The sequence below is a fragment of the Lissotriton vulgaris genome, chromosome 6 (genome assembly GCF_964263255.1).
Source record: "Lissotriton vulgaris chromosome 6, aLisVul1.2, whole genome shotgun sequence".
NCBI classification, from domain to species: domain Eukaryota; kingdom Metazoa; phylum Chordata; class Amphibia; order Caudata; family Salamandridae; genus Lissotriton; species Lissotriton vulgaris.
In genome coordinates, this window is record NC_141694.1 from 1693563133 (window position 1) to 1693587539 (window position 24407).

General features: G+C 42.9%; 1 protein-coding gene across 1 annotated transcript in view; it reads right to left on the reverse strand.

Moving 5' to 3' along the window:
- The window catches only part of USH2A (usherin), a 2319650-nt gene that overhangs the window by 539429 nt on the left and 1755814 nt on the right, over window positions 1–24407 (reverse strand). The gene's annotated exons all lie outside the window — the stretch shown is intronic.

Genomic DNA, 24407 nt, shown 5'->3' on the forward strand with positions numbered 1-24407 from the left:
CCAGCAGGGCCCATGAAGGCTCCACCAGCAGAAGCCCTGCCGCTCAACCACCTCAAAATGGAGTCTGGAAACAACGAGGTCAGGAGATGGGGCCTGCGTACTATTTGGAAGATGTTCTGCCTTTTCCAACCTCTAAATCACCCTGCACATTTTGATAGGTTCATATCATGAAGTAAATCAAGTTTCGTTTCATAGGGAGAACATTTAAGAGTAAGTGTATCGTTTTTTGTCTGTAGCAGGGTGCAGGATAAGAGGCCACACATTCATTGCCCAGCATGTCCTTTTGGCCTTGCTTGCAGGAATAGTGTGCAGTGAAACTGTGGACAGGAACAGAATAAACTTTTTATTGGCACTTTCCAATTTGTTAAGCCAAAGATGAGCCAAAAAGACAAGTCATAAAAAATAAAATACATGTATTATCTTGTTTTATTGCTATGATTTTCAATGGATGTATGACGTTACAACTCATACTTTTACAAAGCCTACCTTTACAACGCGTTTTTTACCACGCATACCATTACAACGCATAATGCTTTTAGGCGCTGGATAGTGAATAGTTTAATTTACTATTCCAACTCCAGTCCCCGTGGATAGTAGGGAAGGTTATTGGATAGTAAATTAACCTATTCCCTATCCTAGAGCGCCCCCCAGAGCAATGCGTTGTAATAGTTTGCGTGGTAAAAGTTGCGTTGTAATGGTAGGTCGTTGTAAAAGTTTTGTTGTAAAGGTTGTATACCTTTTCAATTGCACAGAAAAGCCACGCCTTAACAATGTCTCAGTGTAAGAAATGATATCTGTCAGTATCGAAACCTCATGTGTTCATCTTTATAAACATCTTGATTTTGAAAGCTACAAGGACTTCAAGTCGAATGATCAGGCCTCAAAGGCTTTGTTTATTAAATTGCTTACTTCCCATCCTCCAGTGGAGTTCTTTAACCTGGGATAGGCTTACTACATTCCGTTCCAAATATTTACCTAAGGATTCACTGAACTCTGTAAAATGATTGCCTAGATAAAGAACCTGCTTATATGTGGGCTAGTATTCGAACTTCAAATTTCAGTATTTCAAGTGTTTGGGTCTGTGTAGAATGTTTTGCGGCATTGTTTCTTTATGACCCGCTGCACGAAGCCCTGGACTTCCAGTTCCTTTCGAAAAACCTTCTTTTTTAAACATTTTTAATTTATGGTTTTTTATACATATACAAATAAAACACAGGGAAAGAAAAAGGCTTTAAAATAATATTCTCAGTTAGGCATAATTTCTGTAACAGTGGAGCTTACAACTTTTCTTTTGGAAGAATTATGGAGTTTGTGAATCAAAGTGCAAAATGTAAAATCATTAAAATGCTTGACTTGGAAATCTTGATTTTGAAAGGGTTAATATTTGAGAAATGTTTAAATTGCTGACTGAATCCATAGACTGCCACACCACTGTCTGGAGCGAAAATCCAGTTTTGCAACACAGTGGTCCGTCTACGGGAAGGAATCTGCCTTCCCGTTTCCAATAGCATTTTCAGCACATAGGAGTGACAAACGGCAGAGGTACATTGACCTACCAGTAGGATATTAAAAATATTTGCTAAGTGACGTGGTTGAGTTTACTTTGCGTTTCTGAGGTCTGGTTTCAGTGTCAGGCTCCACTGAATGGTCAAGGCAACATCTGATTGCTCGCTCCTCTGGTAGGCAGAAAAGCTCTGTACAGTTTTGTGTGTAAGAAAAAAGATACAGGTATGAACTATCTCCTTTTTGAACAGGGGAATTAAGGGAAGAAATATCACTTGAGTATTCAATTCTCTTAGCCGCATCTTTGCCAATCTTTGCGTAAATCGAGTCCCAGGCAAAACCAAATTTGGCGCCCCTCTTAACCCACCCTCCCATTGTCCCCCATCAACGTCTGTACACTTCTGCCTTTTCTAAACGCAGAATATCATAGCCATCACTAAGACTCACAACTTAATAGTGCTGCTTTGTGCTATGCTTGCTGTTAAAATGAGAGAAGTGTGACAGTGTTATCTGCTGTATACATTATAGGCCCGATTCACAGAACAAACTTACGACAAAATCCTAAACTTACTGCTCATGGTATTCACAGAATGCACTTAAGTTTTACGTCCGCACTCGGGCCGGAATTTCCGCACCCTGAGTGTAAGCTCCACACCCGGAGCGGAATTTCCACCATGGGAGCTTATGCTCGTGTGCGGAAATATCGGCCCGAGTGCGGAGGTAAACTTGAGACAGTCGTAAGTGCATTCTGTGAATACCATGAGTAGTTAATTTAGGATTTTGTCATAAGTTAGCTTTGTGAATCGGGCCCTCTGTTTGCCTAAAGCCAGGCCAAATGGGCTTTTACAAATAACATTCATTCATTCATGGGTAACATATTAATTGCCGCTCTTCTAGCTAGTAGCACTAGCTTTATCAGAACATCCCTAGTGGAGGAAAAGGGGAAATGTTGCTACTGATCTTCTCTTAGTCTTTCCCCTACTCTTTCTGCTGCCGATGATAATCTTAGTGGGGAGGGCAGGTCTTTTGGGTGTACAGGTCAGGTCCTGGCTGATTGCCTCAGTAGTGAATGGCCTGGGAACACACATGTTCTCCTTCCCTTTCACTTGAAACACATATTCAGAAAAAAATTGAAGGCGCAAGGGACGTAGGTTAAAGAAGAGCGGATGGGGAGAAATGGAACCCTAGGAAGATTAACCGAGACAATTAAGTTTATACAGATAATGAACCCGCACTGTCAGCTGAAATAAAAGAAAACAGTTTTCTAGGTCTACTAATAGGGCACCCGTCTAAATCTAGACACCCTGGGCCAAGCTCGCTCATGTCCAAGGCTGGCCCTGCTTACAAGCTTATTCTGGCATTACACAGTTGATAAAGTCCCCGAGTTATTTTTCAGGTGCAGCTACATAAAGGGTTTTGGATAGCTTTCAAAAGATTTTGAATAGTTGCCAATTCTATATGGATCTTTTAAAATCTATCCCAATGAAGTGAGCCTGTTGGACCCAGTTCTAAATAATTCTTGAAAAATCCCTATACTAGCCTAAGTGTTAGCATACATACATTTTACTATTGAAGAAAAACGTTGTGGTCACGCTAAGCGTTCACAATCACCATACTGGTTGGTTTTGGCGCCATCTCAAAGATAATCCGTAATCCGCGGCTCATTCCCACCACATGCACTGGGAATTGGTCTTCTCTGAACCATGGGTCCTGCTGAGAATAGCACAAGGGGACATGGCTATTTTTCAAAGATTATTATAAAACTAGTTGTTTCTACTGCTTTGCATGGGCATGATTGAACAATTTTCTTTAGTCTAGTATTGTCCATGTTTATAGACTTTTTGTATAGTTTTGCCTAGTTAATAAGTGTTAATTCTTTTTGTTGTAGAGAGCTTTAAGTTTTTTGTTTGAAAATGTGTTGCCTCGCATGCTCTTCACCACCTCTAAAGAATAATGTTTTTTTGCTTAGACCACCTACAACACTGCAAACCAAAGACTACAAATAGGGAAAATATTGTAAATGTGACCTTGTTACAGTACACATCAAGCCTGGCTTGCCGCACACAATAAGACAGGGAGGTGCCTCCACCACAGCTTGCCAGGTGGATAGCTTAAACCTCAAAAGTGGGCACATGTCACAGACTATGCCCTTCCCTACATGACTCAGTGTTGCAGAATGGAAAATAAAAGCATTTCCATGACTCTTGCTGCCTGTGCAGTCACAGGTGGAGGAACAGAACGACTGCTTTACATCGATTCCAAATGGTGTCCTATAAGCCCTATTGATGATTGGGGGAGGACTTCCAATAAAGCTTCCCTTCTGAGAAGAGGCATTGACGTTATAAAATGTCAGTGGTGTTTGCTCCCTCTCCACCACTATCAGAACATTCCAAGTGCACCCATGCTGCTTGCCATATTGCTGGGTTCAGAATAATGCAGCTCCAACAGTTGCAGAAACTTGTAGTAGTGCTGAATGGCTGTGTTCATCTCACCCTCAGTGCATCTACTCTGCAAGACCTCCCCAGTACAGCAGATAAACAAACCACAAAGTCCACTTAGTAAGGCTGCATTTATTGGGTTAATCCAACAGATTTCCATTATTTTGATTTTCATTTATTTATTCATTTTATTTAAAGAGTTTTATATAGCGCTGGCTAGACCCAAAGGTATCAGAGCGCTTTACATGAGAATCAACAATGTAACAGAAAAAGTTCAACAATTACACAATACATCAAAAAATAGGCAATACAATTTAGAGAGGAGAGTAAGGAGAGAGAAAAGTAGTGGAGGTGGCAGGGGAGGTGAGAAAGGGAGGATAAGCGAAGAGACAACAGTAGAGACGAAAGGAAGTCTGTCTAAAGACCGACTGGGTAGGTGACGACCAAGGAGGGAATCCACGGCCCATCTCCCCTACAGCTAAAAAAGGTAGCGCCATCGGGCATCAGACAAAATAGTTCAGTCTCAATACATTGAGAGAGGAGAGAAGGATAGGCATAAATAGAGGGAGGATGCGGGAGGATGCGGGAGGAGACAACAGGAGAGATGAGAGGAAGTGCAACAATGTGGTTCAACAATATAACAGAAAAAGATCAACAATTACACATTACATCGAACAATCAACAATACATTAGAAGAGGAGAGAAAGACGAGAGAAAAGTAGTGGGGGTTAGGGGAGGTGAGAAAGTGAGGATAAGGGAAGAGACAGCAATATGAGGAATCTACATTCCAGAATGCATTGAGAAGAGTGAACAAAATCCCCAGAAGTCAACTGTTGAAAGAAAAGACCAGAGTAGCTGATGAGAACAAGTTTCGTATGATCACCACATTTTCAGATGATGCGGGGGTCTTGAGACAGATTTTCAAAAAGAACTGGAACCTTTTAAAATTGGATCCAGTCATAGGGATGGATATCCCGAGTCAACCGCTACTCACTTTTAGAAAAGCCAGGTCGTTGAGAGACTCCATTACCAGTAGCTACCAGAGCAAGGAAGTGCCAAACCTGTTGGTTAACAGGTTGCAGGGCTTTTATCCCTGCGGAAAATGCAAGGCCTGCTCTGGAAGCAAAAAGGTTCTATCATATAAGATTCCAGGCACAGATAAATTTAAGAAAATAAAGAAATTTCTAACATGTAGCACACCATATACGGTTTACTGTCTAGTCTGCCCCTGTGGACTCCAATGTATTGGAAGTACCATCCAGGAAACGAAGAAGAGGGTTCTAGAATACACTAGGGCTATAAAGAACTGTGATGTGAATTATCCGGTAGCCCGCCACTTCCAGAAAGAACACAACAGTGATAGGAATCTTTTGTCTTTTTTTGCACTAGACCATGTTCCATTACACCCTAGAGGAGGAGATAGGGTGATGACCCTATATATATATATATATATATATATATATATGTGATCAAGCCTCTCCGAAGGCGAAACGCGTCATGGCGGCAGCGATGGCTTTATTTTAATAAATCACCTTTGCACCAGCACTTTCTTGGGTCGACTCTTTGTCGCTACGGAACCGGCAGTTGTCTTTCTGTCTTTAAAGTGACTAGCTTCGCGAATATATACACTCTTGTGTATACTAGCAATTGAAAGCAACATTGTATCAGCGATTAGTGTTTTTTCACTGTTCATTCAACATCACGTGATTATGGTGGACGCCTCCAGGGGGCGGTGTCAGTATCACTGCATATACCTATAAAAAAGCATAACGTTTTGAAACATGTTGTAGCGTGATCAAGGGCTTTCCGCCCGAAACGCGTCGCTGGTTCTGTTCAAAATAAATTCCATCTCGCTGACTTTGATGGTCCGGTCCTCTTTCTTTGCTGGCGTGGAGGCGGTGTCTGCGAGCGCAGAGCAAGTTGCTGAGGAATTCCTTGTCTCATATATATATATATATATATATATATATATATAGATATATATATATATATATATATATATATATTAGTTAGGATTTTTTCTCTATGGAACTTTTGAAAATTCTATGTCTAATAACTTTGGCGTTTGTGGACGGAATCGGCTGAAATTTTCAGGAAAATGGTACATTTTGTTTCTGAGCAGCCCCTGATAATTTGGGGGGGTTCCGTCAAGGGGGGGCCGAGAAAAAAGGGGGGCCCCAAAACACGTTTTTCCCATTAATTTTTCCATAGGGCGTTTGGCCTCACTTTTAGCTCGAACGGCTGAATGGATTTGCACGAAACTTGGCAAAATTGTAGGGACTGTTAGCCCGATGTGCCTTTGCTGGGTCTCAATATATGTGCTCCAGTGGATTTTGAGAAATTAACGTTTAAAAAAACAGATATATCTGTGACAGCGTACCCGATAGCGCACCAGTTCGCGTACTTTTCGCGTAACGGAGCTTTGCGAAGCGAAGCTGATTGGCTCTCCGGTGTCTGTCAACATTCTAAACAGTCCGGAGCGGCCGCCATCTTGTCTCTCGGTAGGATCGAGAGACAAGAGGAGGCCAAAACGAAGGGGGAAATGAAGGAAAGGGGGCAAGGTAGACCTCTTCTGACCCCCTAGGATTGATGAGGGGGATATTAAAGTGCCCCGCGGGGCCCAAAAAAAAAAAAAAATTGCGATTTTTTGTCGTAGAGGCGCAAATCGGTACGTGAACCGGGCAGCTAACCGGCAGCGTAACGGGAGTCTGAGGAGAAGCTGATTGGCTGTCAACATTGTAAACAGTCTGGAGCGGCCGCCATCTTGTCTCTCGGTAGGATCGAGAGACAAGAGGTGGTGAAAAACGAAGGGGGAAATGAAGGAAAGGGGGCAAGGTAGACCCCTCCTGACCCCCTAGGATTGATGAGGGGGATATTAAAGTGGCCCGCGGGGCAAAAAAAAAAAAAAAAAATTGCGATTTTTCGCCGTAGAGGCGCGTCCCGGTAAGCGAACCGGGCAGATAACTGGGCAGCTAACCGGCAGCGTAACAGGAGTCTGAGGAGAAGCTGATTGGCTGTCAACATTGTAAACAGTCCGGAGCGGCCGCCATCTTGTCTCTCGGTAGGATCGAGAGACAAGAGGTGGTGAAAAACGAAGGGGGAAATGAAGGAAAGGCGGCAAGGTAGACCCCTCCTGACCCCCTCATCAATCATTGATGAGGGGGTTATTAAAGTGCCCCGTGGGGCAAAAGAAAAAAAAAAAAATTGCGATTTTTCGCGGTAGAGGCGCTTCCCGGTACGCCAACCGGGCAGCTAACCGGCAGCGTAACGGGAGTCCGACATCTTGTGTTTTTGGAGCGTCCGGTTTGCGTACCGGGTAGCGTTCCGGTAAGCGTAACAAGGGGAAAACCAAGAGAAACAGTAAAATAAAATTTAAAGGAATAGATTTCCACCAAACTTGGCAAAATTGTAGGGACTGTTTGTTTGTTGTGCCTTTGCAAGGCCTCAAGATATGTGCACGTGTGGATTTTGTCTAATTAAGGTTAAAAAAATATATATATATCTGTAAGCGTGCTCTGGCGCGCTTACGTTACGGGTTTTGTTTGCGCTGCAGAGACGATATGTCATGTTTATGCGACGCGTCATGAGTCGTCTCACGTGGCTACGTGATACGTCACGTAATAAAGAATATATTTTACAGCTATAGATATTAGCTTTTAAAAAACCAATGAAATTCACTGAAAAAACCATAGGTTATAGAGCATATATAGTTAGGAATTTGCATTTACAAAACCATGAAAATTCACTGAAAAAACCATTGGTTATAGACCATATATAGTTAGGGATTAGCATTTACAAAACCTTAATTTACTCGCACAAAACCATAGAAATTCGCATATATAGTTAGTTGCAATAACTATATATCGCGCACCCGCAATCCACTGCTGATGATGTCACATATTACATCATTCATGACATGGTCAGTGACATCACTGATGACATCACTGATGACATCTCAAATGACATCACTGATGACATCACTGATGACATCTCAAATGACATCACTGATGAAATCCAAATAACCCATGCACTCAGTGAGACACATTTAATCATTCTCTCATACAGTCAGTCATGCACCTACTAAATCCTTCATCCAAACACTTATACATCCACTCATTCTTCAATATGTAAGACATATTTTAACTTTACAGAAACATACAGTCACTGGATGTTGTCATCAGTGATGTCATCAGTGATGTCATTTGAGATGTCATCAGTGATGTCATTTGAGATGTCATCAGTGATGTCATCAGTGATGTCACTGACCATGTCATGAATGATGTAATATGTGACATCATCAGCAGTGGATTGCGGGTGCGCGATATATAGTTATTGCAACTAACTATATATGCGAATTTCTATGGTTTTGTGCGAGTAAATTAAGGTTTTGTAAATGCTAATCCCTAACTATATATGGTCTATAACCAATGGTTTTTTCAGTGAATTTTCATGGTTTTTGTAAATGCAAATTCCTAACTCTATATGGTCTATAACCTATGGTTTTTTCAGTGAATATATATATATATATATATATATATATATATATATATATATATATATATATATATATATATATATATATATATCTCGACTATAACAACAGCCAATACCATCAACTCGTCAAAAAATTGCAAAGTAACCATAATATCATCATTAGAAACTCGGACAAAGGGGGAAACACAGTCCTGTGGTCAAGAATTGACTATTTGGCCGAAGCTGTGAGACATTTATTAGACTCTTCCTGCTATGCAAAATCCACCAAAATTGTGATGCTAAATTATGAAGAACGAACACGCAAGAAAATTCACAACTGGCAGAGAATTGGTCCCTTGAATAAAGAGGAATCAAAATTTTGAGTGTGGAACATCCAATCACTCCGATCCTTTATTTCCTACCAAAAGTCCACAAGTTGGTTACTCCAGTCCCAGGTCGCCCAATAATCTCAGCACAAGGGTGCATGAATGAAAACATCTCGAAGTACGTCGATTTTTTTCTTCAATCGCATGTAATAAATCTGCCATCCTATCTTAAAGATACTACTGACTTTTTTTATCAAAATCAAGAGTGTAAATTGGTGTTCTGACTATTCATTTGTGGTGATGGATATAGAATCTTTATATACCAGTATTAATCATCGACATGGTATTAAGGCTACTGAATACTTCCTAAACAGCCGTGATGTCACTTTTAGAGAACACAACAAAATGCTAACAGAGATGATAGAAATCTGTCTTGAAACTAACTTCTTCCAATTTCAGAATGAGATCTTCCAGCAGTTGCATGGGGTGGCAATGGGTTCGTTCTTCTCCCCCAGCTATTCATGCTAGCATGTTGGCTGGTGGGAGGAGTGCGTGCTCGGAGTGGCCCATCGCCACTGGAGGAAGCACATTGTCCATTATTGGCGTTATATTGATGACGTGTGCATCATTTGGAAGGGGTTGTATGATGAGGCATTAGCTTTTGTTAATGATATCAACTCTAATGATCTTAATTTAAGATTCACGGCATCGGTTAATGACAGCTTGGCCGAATGTTTGGACGTCGAATTGTATATTGAGGCAGGTGTTCTACAAACAAGGTTGCATAGAAAATCGACAGCGGGCAACTCCATCCTCCATGCCCAAAGTGCCCATCCAATCCACACCATCAATAGAATTCCGTACTGAGAATTTATTCGTATCCGTCGGATATGCAGTAGTGATGCAGCAGCTGATGCCTGTCTAGCCGAATCTGTCCAGAGATTTCTTAAAAGAGGCTAATATCTGAATATCACTTCAGTTGTAGATCAATGAAATTATTTTGGTAAATGCTGCCTCTTTATCAACTCTATTAATGGGAGGTTGTTTAGCTCTGGACCCTCCATTCTGCTGCTATTCATTTTAATATTCATTGCTTTTCTTTTGCACATGATTGTTACCACTATATAGCACTTTTTGCACTTTAGACCATTTAAATGGCGCAACTTGATAATTTTTGTATTGCAAAGTTTCTCTACTTTTACGTCCATTGTTAATCAGATATCAATATGTATTTATTCAGGCCTTTGCCGCAATGTGGTTTTTTGAATACAGGCATTTGCACTTTATAACGCTGCATATCTAGGCCCTTATACAACATTCTTTCTGATATATGCATTAGCACTTTAGTAGACGGACGTTAGGCTTCTTCCCTGTGTCATAGTCTTTGCAATTTGCACTAGCACTTTATATGTGTATATTGTCAGGTTTTTGGTTATGTGCCCTTTGTATATGCATTTGCATTTCTCTTGGCTATATACGTGATGCCTATTTGTCCGTTTATCTTCTCATCAACAAAGATATGTTAAAAGTCTATGTAATTTTCAAACTGAACTGATTTCCTAATTATAATTAATAGACCAATGTTTAGGGCACTTGCCATGATTGCATCAAGATAGTGGTCGGATGTCTATATGTGCAATTGGAATTTCCATCTTTTTGATAAATGTATTTATCTTAAAGTTTAATTGAACTTTAGCGATATTTGCACATATTATACATGCTAAAATTATAATGGTCGTTTTTATGTCAATGAGAATGTTGCAAAATGTTTACATTGGTTGTTTTGCCATAGTCTTTTGTTTATTTTCACTAATGTTGGTTTGTTGCCGGCCAGTTTATTTTTTAAAGCTGGTTGGGCTTTTAGTCTCCTTTAAAAACGCAATGTCTACTGGTGCACGTCATGTGACCAAGCTCCTTCGTGGAGTGAAACAAGTCCAGGAAAGACACTTGTCTCACTATGCTTAAATAAATAAGCTACACTGCTTCACTTTGATCCTGTGTGGTGGTCCGTGATTTAAAGGAGTTTTGAAGAGGTCCGCACCTGCATTTTAACAATCGTAAAACTTTAGAAAACACTCTCAATTACGGGATGATGTCATCAGTAATGTAATTTGAGATGTCAGTAATAAGTGAAGCCATAAGCAATGCATTTCAGGAGTGTAATTTATAGCTAGCTCAGGTAACTATAAATGCTGAATTTTCTATGGTTATTGGCATGCAAAATCTGAGCCTAACTATAATTTTCCTGTAACCTTTGTTTTTTCAGTGAATTTCTAAAGTTTTAAAACGTTATTTCCTAACTATCATGTCCCCGTAACCTTTTATTTGTAAGTGAATTTCTATGTTGGTTTAATGCTATTTCCTAAACTATAACATTCCTGTAATATTTGTTGTGTCTATGAGTGGGTGTGTGAGTGGCTGTATGGATGTGTGAGTGAATGTGTGAGTGACGCAATGAGTCTGTGAGTGGGTGTGTAAATGTCTGTGAGTGGGTGTGTGAGTGTCAGAGTGAGAGTATGAGTTCCTGTGTGGGTCTTTCACTGGGTGTGTGAATATCTGTTAGAGTCTGTGAGTGGGTGTGTGAGTCTGAGTGGGTCTGTGAATGGGAGTGTCTGGGTGGGTCTTTGTGTGGGTTTATAAATGTCTAAGTAGGTCTCTATGTGGGTTTATAAGTGTCTGAGTGGGTCTGTGAATCGGTATGTGAGTGTCTGAATAGGTCTGTGAGTGGGTGTGAGATGGCCTGACTGGGTCTGTGAGTGGGTGTATGGGTGGGTCTGTGAATGGGTATATGAATGTCTGAATGGGTCTGTGAGGGGGTATGAGAGTGTCTGAGTGAGCCTTTGTGTGGGTGTATGAATATCTGCAGGAGTGTGACTGGGTATGTGAGTGTCTGAGTGGGTCTGTGATTAGGTGTATTTGTGGGTATATGAGTAGGTGTATATGTGAGTCTGTGAGTGGGTGTGTGAGTGTCTGAATGGGTCTGAGTGGGTGTGAGAGTGTCTGAGTGGGTCTATGAATAGGTTTGAGCGGGTCTTAGTGGGCGAGTGTGTGAGTGTCTGAGTGTTGTCTGAAAGTGGGTGTGTGAGTATCTGAGTGGGTCTGTGAGAGGGTGTGTTAGTGTGTAAGTGGGTCTGTGAGTGGATATGTGAGTGTCTGAATAGGTCTGTGAGTGTGAGTGGGTGTATGTCTTTGTGGGTCTGTGAATGGTTGTGTGTCTGTGTGGGTCTGTGAATGGGTGTATTCATACCTGTGTCAGTCTGTGAGTGAGTGTCTGACAGTTTGTGTGGGTCTGTGAGTCAGTGTGTAAGTTTCTGAGTAAGTCTGTGAGTGTGTGTTTGAGTGTCTGTGTGGGTCTGTGAGTGAGTGTGTGAGTATCTGAGTATGTCTGTGAATGGGTATCTGAGTAGGTGTGTGAGTAGGTGCATAAGTGTCTGTGTCATTCTCTGAGTGGGTGATTGAGTGCCTGTGTGAGTCTGTGAATGAATGCCTTAGTGTCTGTATGGGTCTGTGAGTGGGTGTGTGATTGTCTGAGTGAGTCTGAGAATAGGTGTGTGAGTGTATGAATGGGTCCATTAGAAGGTGTGAGAATGTTTGAGTGGGTCCATGAGTAGGTGTGAGAGTTCTGAGTAGGTCTGTAAGTGTGCCTGTATGTCTGAGTGGATCAATGAATGGGTTTGTGAGCATCTGAGTGGGTGTGTGAGTGGTTGAATGGGTCTGTAGATGGGTGTGTGAGTTCCTCTGTCAGTCTGTGAGTGGGTGTGTATGCCTGTTTGGTTCTGTGAGTGAGTGTCTGAATGGGTCTGTGAGTGGATGTGTGATTGTCTGAGTGAGTCTGTGAGTGGGTGTGTGAGTATCTGTGTGGGCCTGTGAGTGGGTGTGTAAGTGTATGAGTGGGTATATGACTCTGTGTGGGTCAATAAGTGGTTGTATGAGTGACTGTGCAGCTCAGTGAGTGGTTGTGTGAGTGCTTGTTCAGGTCTGTATGTGGGTCTATAAGTAAGATTTTTTTTAAATTGTGGCAGGATTCACAGATCTGTCGCAGATTTATATGGGGGATGCACTAAGCACCGTGACAGCTCCACAAATCCTTGCATGTGGAAACAATCTGTTTTACAGCAATTTCTGACCTTCATGGGTCGCTCTGCAACCCCCTCTAACATACCCATAGGGTCAAGGTACCTCAACTCTGACCACATTAATTAATAGGGAGAAAATTACAAAAAACAATTTGATGGACAGAATGTAGATCAATGTCTTACATTCACCCCAGTACAAGGATCTGGGCCTAAATCCATCGTTTTTTGCACTCCACACCACCCTGGGTCAGATAATGGCTTTATGCAAATCAGCTCTGACCCTGTGCCCCATGGGAACAGTCCAGTCCGAACTACAACAGCCATATCTTTCCCAGACCGGAATCAAGCATCCGAGGACCGGACCGGTTTCGAGGTAACACCTCTCATCAGCCCGGCTACCTCGACTCCAGTGGTGTGGAGGTTCTGGGACCCACGTCTGAGCTACCCCAGTACACTCAGGGAGAAAATTACAAAAAACAATTTGATGGACAGAATGTAGATCAATGTCTTACATTCACCCCAGTACAAGGTACTGGAGTCAAGCTAGCCGGGCTGATGAGAGGTGTTACCTCGAAACCGGTCCGGTCCTCGGATGCTTGATTCCGTTCTGGGAAGGACATGGCTTTTGTAATTCGGACTGGACTGTTCCCATGGGGCACAGGGTCAGAGCTGATTTGCATATCGCCATTGTCTAACCCAGGGTGGTGTGGAGTGCAAAAAAACGATGGATTTGGGCCCGGATCCTTGGACTGGGATGAATGTGTGACATTGATCCACATTCGGTCCATCACCTGTTTTGTTTGCAATTGCCACCATAAGTGCGCTGGGGATGCCCAGACGTGGGTCCCAGGCACTCCACACCACTGGAGTCAAGCTAGCCGGGCTGATGAGAGGTGTTACCTCGAAACCGGTCCGGTCCTCGGATGCTTGATTCCGTTCTGGGAAGGACATGGCTTTTGTAGTTCGGACTGGACTGTTCCCATGGGGCACAGGGTCAGAGCTGATTTGCATATCGCCATTGTCTAACCCAGGGTGGTGTGGAGTGCAAAAAAACGATGGATTTGGGCCCGGATCCTTGGACTGGGATGAATGTGTGACATTGATCCACATTCGGTCCATCACCTGTTTTGTTCACATTAATTAATAGGCATTCAAATTTTGAGGCACGAGACCGTGCCTCGATACCTAAAATGGCAGTCACAACTTTCCAGTCAGGTTGTGGCCAGCCAATCATGGTATTGTTGTTGGCGTGAGGATATGCGGAGCGCTGCAAAGGATCTGCGTCCCTAGAAATTGAATTTTGATTTCTATTTAATAACTCTGTAACTACCAAATGGATTTACACCAAATCACAAGAGGTTTCTTTTTGGATCAAATCATCCAGAAACTTTCAAGACAGCTTCTAAAGTGAGTGGCAACTCAGGTTTTGGAAATCTTGCGGAGATTTGTCAAACGGAACCAAAGGTATTGGAAAAACAAGAAACACTGTCTATGGGAATTAGGTCCTAACTATAACTGCCTACTGGCGACCACCAGTAGGATTTATATATATCATTTTAATAATTGCAATGTGTCCTGCTAATGATAGTGGTAGACAAATTCAATGTTCCATCTGTGCGGTCAATGTGTCTATGGAATGGCCATAGTTCAAGTGTATCACCTATTCTTTGTCCTGATTTCGGTGGATGCCCAGGTATTTAACTGGGCCGTCGCACCAGGTTAGCAGGATTTACATTGAAAAAGAGTAGTGGAGTCAGTCAGGGGGGATAGTTTGAATTTTGACCAGTTGATTATTAGCCCTTAATGGCCCCTGAATTACACCAGGATGGGCACCATTATTTCCTCTGGGTGTCAGATAAACACCGGAACATAATTTGTATGGAGAGATATAAGTAATGGCTCTGGGCAGAATTGTATTGTAGGCCACGGTGCATGTGATCCCGTTGTAAGTGTCAACCCAGAGAATCCATTGGTATGAGAAAGAGCAAGGGGGATAGGAGTCAGCCTTGCCATGTGCCCTGGATTATGGGGAAAGGCTGGGTAAAGGAGGAATTGGCTCTGATGAGTGCCACAGGTTCAGAGTACAGGACAATAATCAATGGGGAGAATCTCTGGAAGATGCCAAGTTTTTGCATAGGGTGACATGAAAGAATGGCCACTCCAGGGAGTCGAGAAGCATTGAGAAGGGCTATCACATCCAATACCTCAGGGGAAACCCTGTTTAGAACAGAGAAGACTGCACATATGTTTAGCGAGGTAGAGCAATGGGGAACGAACCCAGATTGAGTGAGGGATATTATTTGTTCCATCAAAAGGACAAGACAGTTAGAAAGCACAATATCGAGTATTATGTTATGAAAATTTCAAAGTGAAAGGGGTCTATAGGATCCACATTGTCAGAGGTCCTTGCCCGGTTTGAGGAGCAGGTTATGACAACTTTCCGGAGAAAGGGGGGAGCACCCTCATATCAAGAGAATCCGTATACATGGCTAGTAGCCACAGCACGAGAATATGTTTAAAGTGCTTATGGAACTCCCCAGTGAAACCGTCCAGGCCAGGGGCCTTGGATCCCCCTACGGAGTCTATAGTCTGCGCAATCTCATCGCAAGTGATGGGCTCGCTGATCAAGTGCTGTTGTGCTGTAGTTAGTCACACCATGGCAATCTCCTCTAGACACACAGTTTGGGTTGAGGATGATCTGGTAGTCTGGTGCTATAATGGTGTGTGTAATATTGAAGAAGGGTGCATAGGACATCCTCATTGGAGGTTACGCTGGATGCTGATAACCGACCAAAGTTTATAGATACATATACCCCTAATGTATACCTTAAATGCCTCTGACAGAGTGGTGAGCGAAATAGGCCACCCGGTAGTGCTAATGTGGGAAACTGACACAGTTTCTCCTGGACACCCCCAAATGGGAAATAAAAAATGGTGCACACTGGAGCGTGGTCTGAAAGGGTGCGTGCTAAGTGGTGACTGAATCTAGCCATGGGCACAGTGACACAGATATGAGGCAGTAGTCAAGGCAAGTCCAGGTGTGGTGAGGGACAGAGTAGTGAGTGTATGCTAAAGGGGAAGAGTCCTTTATGCACCAAATGGCCCATAGCACAAAAATGCTGCAAATACCATATAGGATGTGAAATGATCTTGGTTTGCCAGACGTGGAGTTAGTTTTTGCATCGCAGGACATATCCAGAAGTAGAGAAAAGTCTCCCCCTAAGATAAGGTGGTCAAAATCAAGGCTTGAGAACTGTGTAAATAATGTCAGAAAATATTCAGGGGAGTCTGAGTTTGGTGCATAGACATTAGCCAGTAATACCAGGTGGCCTGCCAGTGTCCCAGTCATCAGGCATAAAATCCATGTTGATGAAGGATAACAATCTCCGGGCTGAATAGTAGGGCTCTACGAATTAAGATGCAGACCCCTCTCGAGTATGTGCTGTAGGATGAAAAATTGTGTTTTGACCCCAAGTGAGAGGCGAAGTTGTGTGGCCTGCCGGGTGGAAAGCGGGTCTCCTGCAGAAAGGCGATATGAGTGCCATGTTGTGTGAGATAGCATCGAACTTACTTACCCATGCAGAGGTTATTGAGGCCTCATATTTTCCAGGACAGCAGCATGGATCCTATAGAGTGTGGTTCAGGGGGCTGTGAAGGTGTCATCAATAAATGTACAGAAGGCAATATGACAGTGCATATGTAAAACAGGTGAAAGTCAGTATATGTGGGAAACATCAATAATAAACATAAACATCATCATAAATTCCCCCAAACTCCCACCACCCACAGTAGGCAATGCATAGCCCATCGAATCCCTAAATATATAGCCCCATAATTGCATAAAAGAGGGATGACAACGCTATGGTGGTAGCCTGGGATACCTTTGGATCTATGTTGCCAGGTTAAGCAGTGAGTCCATGATCGATGACAAACAGCTGAAACAGGATATGGTCTGTAGTGCTGTGCAGATTAAGGGAGAGTATCGCAGTTGTAGATCCCCAAGGGCTTATGCCAAGGTTGTTGTGTCAAAACAAATCTCATCCTGAGGGGAATAGGTCTGCACTGGCATTGGAGTAAAGGTCCAGGGGGATCTTTTGGAAGTGGAATGTCTTGTAGGCATATGGTCCTTGGAATACTGCTTACTAAAGTTTTGTCCAGCTGCTGGTGTGCTTACGAAATAGGACTTCCCATCCACGTCCACCTTTAGGCATGCAGGGTAGGGCATGCCATATCTGAGGCCTTGTTTGCAAAGGGAACATTTTACATAGTTAAATTTGCAACAAGCCTCTTGCACAACTACGGGTAATTCAGGGAATAATGAGAACTCAGCACCCTGCCAGACTGTTTTCTTGTGCTAGCCTGAGGGCCACATCACAGTCCCAGAAATTGAGCAGCCTGGAGATTACTGCACTGGTAGGGCATCCTGGACTAGGACGCAGCCCCAGGGAGCGATGTGCCCATTCTACCACAAACATAGATGTGAAGTGTTGCCTGTACATTAGGTCCATTAGTAGTTTTTCAACAAAGAGATCCATGCATCTGGTGGTGGATTCCGCAACCCTTAAGATGCGTAGGTCATTGCGGCGCACCCTAGCTTCAAGGTCTTTGTTCTTTAGCACCACAGTCTTCAACAGTTTCTCTAGTTCCTCCAAGAATTTTGTGTTTTGCGTCACTCTGTCCTCAAGTCCAGAAACCCTCTCTTTAGCAGAGTCCTACCTGGCAACATGCCTATTGAGGCGTTCGTTCCTAGTTTTGAGGCGTCCGGAAAGGTTATCGAATATGCCATCAATGACACAGAACCAGCTCTCAGGTCTGCCATTATGGCATCCGTTCCAGATAATTGTTCAGGTTATAAGCCTCCTATGACAGCCTTCTCTGCCATTAGTGCAGGTTCTGGGATGTCGGATTATTTGGGCTTGTCAATACAAGCTTCCTTTGTTTAGGATTGCCATGAACTATAACTGATGTTGGAGAGGGGTAGCACCACAATGTGAGGTGTCTCGGGATGGAGGAGTCCAGTAAAACCCGGGTAGTGTAGCTATATTGCGGCCCACAGCTGGATCAGAGCAATGGAGACACAAATGGTAGGAGTGTCAATACAGGTCCACCTGTGGTGTGGTGAGGAAGACAAGAAGTGGGGCCTGATTGAGTCTAGTTGACACTGAGTGGGTTGCAGGGAAGTGTCAAAAAGAGTTCTTTAATGATGTCCCTCAGATTGGCATGCAGTGTCATGCAGGGGAAGATCTGATAAGACTTAGAAGGATGGAGCCTACACGTGCCACATGATGACATCAACCTGAGGAGAGGGGGAAAGAGGAAACATGCACTGGTGTGCTATCTATAACAGTGTTTTTACAGGTCACAGTACACCACAGGCCTCTGGTAGCTGAGGTAAACGGGGGAAGAACACTGGTATTAGAGCGATGCTGCAGTACCTTGAGCTCTTACCAAGTGTCTCTCAGCCGAGGCCAGGGGAGAAATCTAGGATGTGGAAGCAAATCCCCACACACATGGAACACACAATAATGTCAATGCAGGATCTGCCTCCACTGCAACACCCCGGACGGGAGAAAGGCTGTCTGAGACAGTGTCTGAAGACTCCCACAGGGAAGCAGTACATCCTGCTGTGAGGGTGCCAGGAAGGAAGGGGCCCACTGCGTGTAATGGTTCCAGGCAGGAGGCAGTCCAAGAGTGCCAGTGAAAAAGGCAGGCACCACGCCGCAGCAGGCACGGGAGTGATCCAGGCATCAACATTGAACCTGATCTAGGTGGGCCTCCATGGGGGCCATTGGCATAATGATGGACCCTCACAGTGTTGAGCCCCCCATTGTTGCAATAAAGTTACTTTGGTGTCTGGACAGAACCACACAGTCTTCCCTGGTATTGTGGTCCTCAGTGTGGGTGTGGTGTGAGGCCTCCGACAGGCCACAATGGGGAAAGTGTTTGTTTATGGCTGGTTGGCCTACAATGCCATAAGTGCGTGTGGCATGGCAGTTGGGGGGTGAGGAGCAAGCATGGCACCCTGAATCGAGGGGCTTGTGGATGCAGTGGGGCCATGTGGGCCCCAAGCTGCAGGGGCCAGTCCACGACCAGTAGGGCCTATGGGACAGGTGAAGCGACAAACAGGTGGGTGGCAGCATGACACCTGTGGTTGAATGGGGTCAGAAGAGAAGCCAGGAGGCATGAGGCAGACTAATCATCCAGATGTGGGGGTGTGAGAGGCTGGAAAATCAGCGGTTCCAGTGGCCCCAGCAGCTCAGACTCAACCTGAACTTCGAGGGTGCGGCCAGGAATGCCCGTCAACTCACTGCGTTTTATTCCTATACACTTTTCATAAAGTGCATCAGGAGGGTGTTGCGATGTTCATAGGTAACATTGGATCATGATGGATGTATGTAAGGGTTCAATAGAGTGATTCTCGGTCTGAGCCACCAACGCTTCAGTGCCATGCGGCCATCTTGGTCAGTGGCCAGGCCGCATCCCATGCATGTCTGGAGTTAGTTACCTTAGGGTACAAGGTAGTTACTAGAGATAACTATAACTAGTGAATTTCAGTGGTTTTATGAGGTTAAAATGTTACAATGGCACTGAAATTTTCTCTGAACTATAGAGTAACTTTAACCTTTGTTTTTTCAATGAATTTCTAAGATTGTTTTGTAAAACAAACTCAGATCTCATTATCATACCTAACTATAACGTCATTTTTTTCCTTTTGTTTTCTCAGTGAATTTCTAGTTTTGTTTAACGTAAAGTAATATTTTACTACCATACATAAAACTAAAGCCTATGCACAGTGGGGGGTTGGCTGCAGGGCTAGGACCTGCGATCTACTCCTCACAGTGAAGCAGCTCCATTCTGTACATGTGGGAGTGGGGTTGGCCATATGTCTAACACCACATGGGAATGGAGACATTGTTTTTTCTCCTAAAATTCTGCATTCTTAAGTGTCTAGGCCATATAAATACACCTCAAGTCAATAGTGAAATACACAATTTTCGTGAAACTCCTTTAATTACAGTTTTGTAATTAAACAACAATACACAAGGTGTAACACAAACCATCAAAGAAAGTTGCTGCACCACCCATAAGGTCCCCTGAATATGCAGATGACACTTACATACAACACTGTCAATCACCAACCAATGCAAACGTTGGGCTCTCCTCCAACTAGAATTCGGGGTACTCCTGCTGGAGTTCAGTTCAAATCACTTTATTTTGGCCGCTCGGTCCATAAAAGAACAAACAGTATCAAAGAGAATAAGAAAGATAAATCATGCATAAAAGTGCTGAAGATAAAAGAACTGAATAAAATACATCAAACAAGTTTTACATGAGCATAAGTACAAAATCATACGTCTTGCTAACGCCCATTAGCTGCCTACTCAAAATATATGGCTGCCCGAAGTGAAAATGAACACCTTCCTACCAGGCATTTACAAAACGATACAGCAAGGTAAAGCCTGGTAGGGAATCTATGCTGAGTCAGGTAGCAGAGAGGGGAAGAGCCTTCCTACAGAGCACCTACATAACACCCAGGAATTTGGAAATAGAAATGGCTATTGCTGGACGGCAATCCGCCCTGAGGATGTGAAGGGTGACCGAGTGGCTGAGTTCTCCAAGTAGCATGGACATAGGGGCTAGCCAAATGCGACAATGGGAGGCATAGCCTGAGCACACAAATAAGACATGTGGGATACTCTCTTCTGTAGAGCTACAAATTGAACACAAGGCACCTCCGCCTCCAACCCAACCTGAGGTGAACACTCTGAGGGGTAAGGTGGCAACTCAAAACTGGAAGGATAATTTCCTGTTCAGAACAACTGACACTAAATCGCATAACGACTTAGACCGACAAGTGGGCTTAAATTCAATGAAATCACTGTGAGTTTAGGGCAGACTGCTCTGCGAGATTCCTTTGCCACTAATGGTGACCAATATTGCTTTTCCAAAAGGGCCTTAGACAGGAAATTGGTGGAATCCGGGTGGTCCTGCAGGATTTTATTCATGGTACCCATATTGTATAACTTTCCTAAGGCAACCCATTGCTTTAGAAATTCTTTCTTCTACTGCTGTGCTGACATCCATGGCCCTGTAGATGGTACCAAATCAAGAAAAATAAAGGTTAAATCTAAAACTGAAAGTCACACAGCAAACTGTATTAAAATGATAACCCTCATCCTGACTATTGATAAATTCTGTGTCTGTGTGTTGGGGTGGGGAAAATGATCGCTCCAGGATAAATCCCTTACTGCACTATCTATTTTATTCCGGGATTTTATTTTACCAAGTTTTTAGTTTTTGGGGTTGGACTGGGTATTAACAGGAGGATGTCTGTTTTATAGCATTCAATTTCTAGACAGTTTCCACATTCTGATTCGCACAATTTAGAATCGGAAAAAGCATGCAAATTTAATATCTGCATTATTTCCAAATATGCACAACACACGGAATGAAGGACTATGTTTCATTTTACAGAAAAATCAGAAAGTTCTGCATACCACGTAAACTAGACTGAACAAATCATCACAATATTTTATCTTTTGAGGAAATTATAGCTAGCCTTTGCACATCAGTCCCAGCTAGAAGACCATGACAACAACTCAATAGCCAACGGACCGAACTACTTCATCAGGTTGAGTCCATGCTATGCAGCCAGTTTGATATGATGATTGGTATTATTTGGAACAAACAGAACTAGCTGAAGGTTAAATGTAGATCACTGAAGAGTTAGCAATGACTATAATAAGCATACTAACCAAATTGTAAAGCAGGATCTACCTAGGGATGACATTAAAAGGAACTGACAAGTCAAAAACGTGAAGAACATTATGAATATACAAAGCAGAGTCAAACCTGCTGATTATATTATATGAGGAGCTGGTGAGCATTAAAAATGAAGAAAAAAACATAAAAATACATTATTGCAGATGTGAACTATGGGACCACTGTGCTTACTCTTAAAGCAGTTGTGAAACTTAATTTTTCCTTTAAAGCATCCCTTTTTCCTTTAAGGAAAACATGATGCATAACAAATTATTGCTATATTTGAAAGTATTCACAGTCATGGTGGTCTGCTGACCCAGCAGGCCACCACCTATTTGATGGCAGCAAATGGTAACGTGATCTACCTCATTAATATTCATGCGGAAGGTCGAATTGCAACCCACTACGACTTAGTATGTTGTTAACTGTCCTATTAGTACATAGGTCGGTTTGCAAAATACCAATGCATTATATGAAAGTTGGGGTGCAGATTGAAACGACTTTTACCAAATGTATTCTTAGTACATCTGACCCTATCATGGGGGAACTACAGCAGTTGAAGCAATTATTTGGCAGTAAAAATACAAACTGTTATCAAATGTTTACTGCTACAAAATGTTATGTACATAAATGTGCCCATCCCACACTAACTGTCTCTCACTTTATCTACCACATCACGTCTGTGCTGCACGACATGGAAAAGAAACATGCTAAGAATATTCGAGACAGCTTTTTTTTATCTAAATATCATAAGTATACCTTAGTAATAAATATATGAAAAATTGCTCTGAACGAAGTGTAGTCACAAAGGGCCCGATTCACGGCTCAGAGGTGGGGATTTAGCCATGGCTGAAATCTCCAGCTCTGGGCCGGAAGCTCCACCTCCGGGCCAAATGCTCCACCCCCAACCCACAAGCTCCGCTTCCGGGCGTCAAGCCCCGCCCCCAAGCCGGAAGCTCCGCCTCTGGGCCGGAATATCCGGCCCGAGTGCGGACGTAAAGTTAGTAGTCATAAATCCATTCTGTGAATACCAAATGTAGTAAGTGCATTATGTGAATACCAAAAGTAGTAAGTTTAGGATTTTGTCTTTTTTTTTTTTTTTTTTTTTGCGTAAGACCTTTATTCACACAAAGCAAATTACACAGCATGAGCCTCCAACCCTGGGGCCGGCTCGCCATTGTACGATGAACATTCATAAAACAACAAATTGCCATGCGGAGTAGTGTAGAAAAAGGATTTTGTCTTAAGTTAATTCTGTGAATCGAGCCATACCCTTTTGTGAGAGTGGGCCATGTAGTATATTTTAATGTTCAACTCTAAGGCCATACTCATCACTGACCTCAATTGAATGTGTTACCTCTCACTCCCCAATCTCCCTAAAAATAATGGGGAAAAGGAGTTTTAATTGGGGCGGGTGCTAAAGAAACAACTAGTTTTATTTTAAATGTTTGCGGAAAGTGTGCACAGAGAATTCATGAAAATGCCTAGGGCTACTAGAAGTCGCACAAATTGATGAATTTAACTGCTACCTGGTGCCCAATGGTGCATTTTAAAACCCCACAACCAGTAGCATTGGTGAAACATAATCAGATTCATACACCTCTTTATAAAAGTGTTTGGAAATTCCTTCCCATGCAATTGACCAAAACAATGATAAATGGTAAATTAGAAGCATGTTTGGTAAGGAACATTGGTCAAATTATGAAATTACATGAACGTCACTTTATTGGGGTGTTTGTAGTTCTTCTCCCAATTAAAGTTTGGGAACATTAGTTCCAAATGATGCATTCGAAGCATTTTATGCAGTTAAAAGGATCAACACTTGATGAGATTACAAAATAATGGAGAGATGGTTTGATCTTTATATATTTAGAATTCAATAAAACTGTGCATTTTAACCCCCAAGTGTAGAGTACGAGGCATCCATGTCCTTTACACTAAATCTGTAGAGCAGAGAAAATAGTGGTCATGCCCTCACACTGAGTGAAAAAGGCTAATAGTTCACACCACTGGTATCCCTATTTAACCCCCCCGCCCCGCCATTGGGGACCAAAACAGAAGCATTTCTTGCATCAGCCCCTAGTCCGTTTCTCAATGTATTGGTGGTATCATTTGACTCCAGTGGCTGGAGAGAGCAGTAGTGCATACGGGAATAGCCCAGACTCCACCTTAGGGTGTTCGGTGTGCAGTAATTATTCCAAGGACCACCAGATACTTGTTATGGGGAATACCCCACAGGCAAACAGCATAACGTCCCAAATTTGTCTGCAGCTATTTGTCTTTCAACCTCTGGATACAAATTTGAGGCTTTACCGCTGGACACTAGGGGGATAACTCTCCTGTAAAATAATAGGTAAATTGAATATGAGCACGTCCCTAACATGCATCAAGATGCACAACCTTCTTCTGGGCAATAAAGACCTTTTCCTCGTGAGGGCACGGTTTGATTTTAGTAGGGCATTCTGGATAAGAGAAAGTGGTGGGAACCCTTCCATGCCACACATTACCAAAATCTCTTGTCTTTAGGTTTTAGAAATGCCTGGGGTTGGTTTGGTTTCCTGGTTACTGCCCAATCAAGGACTCTTAACAATGTAGGCAACTACATAGGACTTTGGGACACGTGCTGGAAAACATTAGATACCTAAATATGACTAAAACGTGTTTTTAGACATAGTTTATGGTCTGCAGGGCATTCTGGCTATGAAAATCTGTCAGGACCCCCATGCGACCACCTATAAATGTCTCTAGTCAGAAGAGCCTCAGGCTGGTAGGGACATGATGTGGACTGATTTTAGGCAAATATATTTCAGCCAGCCACTTGTAGTATT